The sequence below is a fragment of the Arachis ipaensis genome, chromosome B03 (genome assembly GCF_000816755.2).
Source record: "Arachis ipaensis cultivar K30076 chromosome B03, Araip1.1, whole genome shotgun sequence".
In the NCBI taxonomy this organism is placed as follows: domain Eukaryota; kingdom Viridiplantae; phylum Streptophyta; class Magnoliopsida; order Fabales; family Fabaceae; genus Arachis; species Arachis ipaensis.
Window position 1 is genome coordinate 103291287 of NC_029787.2, and position 4069 is coordinate 103295355.

Consider the following 4069-nt stretch of genomic DNA (forward strand, 5'->3'; position numbering starts at 1 on the left):
ATATTGTTAGTACAAAATTCAGACCAATTGAAAATTTGACCATGACAAAATGTCGACTATGAGAAGAGTCGAGTCGAGAAGGACTTAAGTCGAAATTTGATAATTGTACGTGGTTTTATCTAATAGCACTATATAAAACATGGGGTTTGGAGATCAAGGTAAAAGTAAAGACGTGGGGTGTCCACTTTGGAGAACAAAGTCATTCATAGTCAAGGTAATTAGGCAAGATCGCGGGTTGTGAGAGTTTGAGAAAAATGGGAAGTTAGATCGTGGAAAGAGAGAAGCATTCTGTAATCCATCTTTGTATTCTATAAAATAAGAGAAATTTGGAAGAGTTAAGGGACTTCAATCTGAACACTTTATCATCACACAAAATTATGTAAAATCCAAGTTATGTTGACGCTAAGGAGAATTATGGAGTGCAAGTATATGTAAGTGTTTGGAGTCAACTTTTAATTTATTTATATTTCTTTTGTTTTCTTTTCTTTGAGTATTTTTCTTTTTTTTCTTCAAGCATTCCGTTTTCCTTTCAATTGCTATTTCACTTTTCTATTTGTTTAAAATTTTCATTTATTATATATATATATACATATTATTGTAATTCTTTACATTATTTGTCACAATTTCACCAAGTCCTTTTCATGTATTTCTTGCAAATAATCGTTCGATAAATACACTAAGTAAATTCTAGGTTGGGTCCACTCTTTTAAGAGAAGTCGTATTTGCTCCCTGAATTGAAATCTTGATACAAGCTTGATTCGACACCCTGTCGAGGTTACCAAAAATCAAGTGAAACAAATTGGCACGCCTAGTGAGACCCTGGATTAAGTTAACGTGTCAAACTTTACATGCGATTACGCAGTAAAAAATTAATAATGTCTAATAGAGCCTCTACTTTGACTAATACATCGAATAATGATACTGAGGAACATACGAGAGGCTCAGAGACAGAGGCTGCTCCGTCAGTGGGCATTTCAAATCGAAGGATGAATCTAGTGATCACATAAAGAATCCCTTCGACTGTGGCCACTACATGGCCTCCATATAGATTACCTCCAAATTATTTTTCACCGTTAAAAAATTCCAACATGGACTATATAGGAGGTACAACCGCTACAAGGAATAACCCCTTGTATAACCCTAGACCTTCACCAGGTTACCCTCCAATGGGTATACCAACTAATCCTATTATGACAAATCATAATGCTTATCAATATTTGATGAATAATCTACCATATTTAGATTTTGTTCCCATGTCCTCTCAACCTACCTTAATGATGTCAAATGTGTTTTCGATACAAGGCACAATGACAACCGCCACAAGGTCACCAACCAGAATAGGAGAGTCTATATTTTCAGAGATGTCAAAATAGGTTCCTGTCGGAACAACATCTCTAAATACAGTCAAATTCCTGGCCATGTTTACGCAACAAATAGAAGATAACAATCATGATCTAGTAAATATGCTCACTCAGCAGATGGATATAGTTTTAAATCCAATAGTGAAAAATAATAATGCGAGAATAGAGCAAATAGCTCGACGTGTCGATGACATTGCAGGGGCAATTAATCGATGGTTTGTACCACTCATAGGTGTAATAATGCATGGATTGCATGCAAATAATTTACCAGTAATTATAGAGGAGATGATCCAAATAGAATTTTAAACGAGGTTAGAGCAAACAATGCTGCTCAAGCGTATGGTCAAAACATAACCCAAGCTGTCGAGCAAATCTTGAATGGGGGAGGATTTAATATAGGGGTGAAAAATCAACCCTATTTTATCTCTCCCTTTCCATATTTTATTTTGTAAGCTGAACTCTCTTGGGGAGTCAAAACCCCCCAAATTCCTCACTAAATTTGTAGGTAAGAGTGTGAAATTTACTGTCGAGCTTGTAGCTCATTATACAGTTGAAATTGGTGAACTAGTTAGTAATGAATACTTGAAAATGAAATATTTTTCCTCTTCTCTGACAAAGAATGCTTTTACATGGTTTTCAATTTTGTAACCTTACTCAATCCACAGCTGGGTTCAGTTAGAAAGAAATTTTCATGATCAATTCTTTAGAGGTAAAATGAAAATAACTTTATCTGACTTGTTCACAGTGAAAAGGAAAAAATCCGAGTCGATCGATGACTATTTGATACAATTCAAGAATATGTGAAACATATATTTTACTCTTATTCCTAAACCTGAAATAGTCAAAATGACTATCAATGGTCTCGACTTCAGTATTAAAAAAATAGTAAACCAAAATTTTCTAGACTTGGCTGAGTTAGCCGATAAGGTTCAACAAATTGAAAAGTTGAACAAAGAAAAAGAAGAACATGAGTCGAGCAAAAGAAAAAATTTCTTCAACAAAAAAGTGAATTATGTTTATTTTATGAGTGAAGAAGAGTTGAATAATGAATTTGCTTTTGCTGTAGAATTAAATGATGAACCTTCTTATGTGTTTTGATCTCTTAATCCAGCAAAAGACAAAACTCCTTTGTCCGAAGGAAGAAGTTATTATTATTTCGACTTGACAAAAGTAGAACAGATATTCCACATGCTTTTAAAAGACAAACAACTCATACTTCCTGAAGGGAAAAGAATGCCATATGTTTCTAAAATTAGAAATAAAAGTTTTTGTAAATTTTATCAAGCTCTTAGCCACTATACTAATAATTGTGTATGATTTAGGGACTTGATACATAAGGCAATCAAAGATGGTCGACTAAAGTTCGCAGAGAAACCTGAGATGAAAGTGGATTCTAATCTTTTCTAGGTCATGTCGTACTTTGTTGAAATTAGAAAAATGGTTTTCTCAATCAACATGGCTTCTGTTAAGGCTATAGGAAAGGATGATCAATTAGAACTTGATATGTTCGGAGAAGAAATGCCTATTTACCCAAAGGCAGGAGAGGACCTGTTGGTTTTTTTGCTAAAGAAAAGAGAAGAAGGCAACGTTGCTATATGCCCTCGATGCAGTGCTTTATTCGACACTTCAGCTACTAAGGCCTTCAACTCCTACAAATATAGTAGAGAACACATCAAGAAGAGCTGAGGCAAGCTCAACTAAAGCAACGAGTAAGAGTCAGGACTCTGCAAGCATTGCTGTTAAGCAGCAAATGCACACGGTGGAAGTCAAACTAGTTCTCAACACAATTTTCAAAATAGAGCTCCCTTCATTCTAGGAGCTGTGACTCAAGCACAAGGGGTTTATGTCGACAGAAGGTCTGTATCCATAATTTAATAAGGAGAGAAAATTACCTAGCAAGCAAAAATAAAAGAAGGATAAAGCATCTTCGATCAAGGGCCAAAAATCAAAGGATGTGTCGAAAGATACATCGACAACCAATCCAATTACCAAGGATAAAGAAGAGGAAGAGGCATCGACAAAAACTTTCAATTCTGGATTCAAAGATTATTTGGATGTCATGTTTGGCGAAACTGGTTTTGGTTATGTGGCTACGGTGTCGGTACTCCCTTTCGACTTCTAGGGTAACCCTAAAAGCCCTTGGAATTGTCTCGAAGGAGATTGCGATGATGTCATCCCAGGAGACGAGTGTAGGTTTGTCAAAAATAGGTTGATTAAAGAAATTGTTATTTGAGAGGTGTGATGAGATAATTAAGGGTCACCTTCAACCGTTGCATATCAAAGCCACGGTGGAAGGATTGGTAATCAATCACATCCTAGTGGATAGAGAAGCAGTGATTAATTTGCTTCCGGAAAGTATGCTACCGTTGTTTCAAAAGACATTCGAAGATTTTATCAAGACAAACCTTGTTGTTATTGGATTCAATGGTAAATCAACAACTGTCCTGGGTATGATCCTGCCAGGGTGAAGGTGGGAAGTGTCGAAAGACCAACGGTATTCATAGTGGTACCTACCAAGGCTACTTTCAATATACTGTTGGAAAGAGATTGGATCCATGGAGTAGGACAATTCCCTCAACCCTGCATAAAAACTGGTGCTTTGGGATAAGGATGGCAAGATTGAGGAGATCGAAGCTGACGACAACCCCCACTATGTTGAACAGATGAATGTCAGTTTCAAGGAATATCATGCTAATAGCTATGTTGAG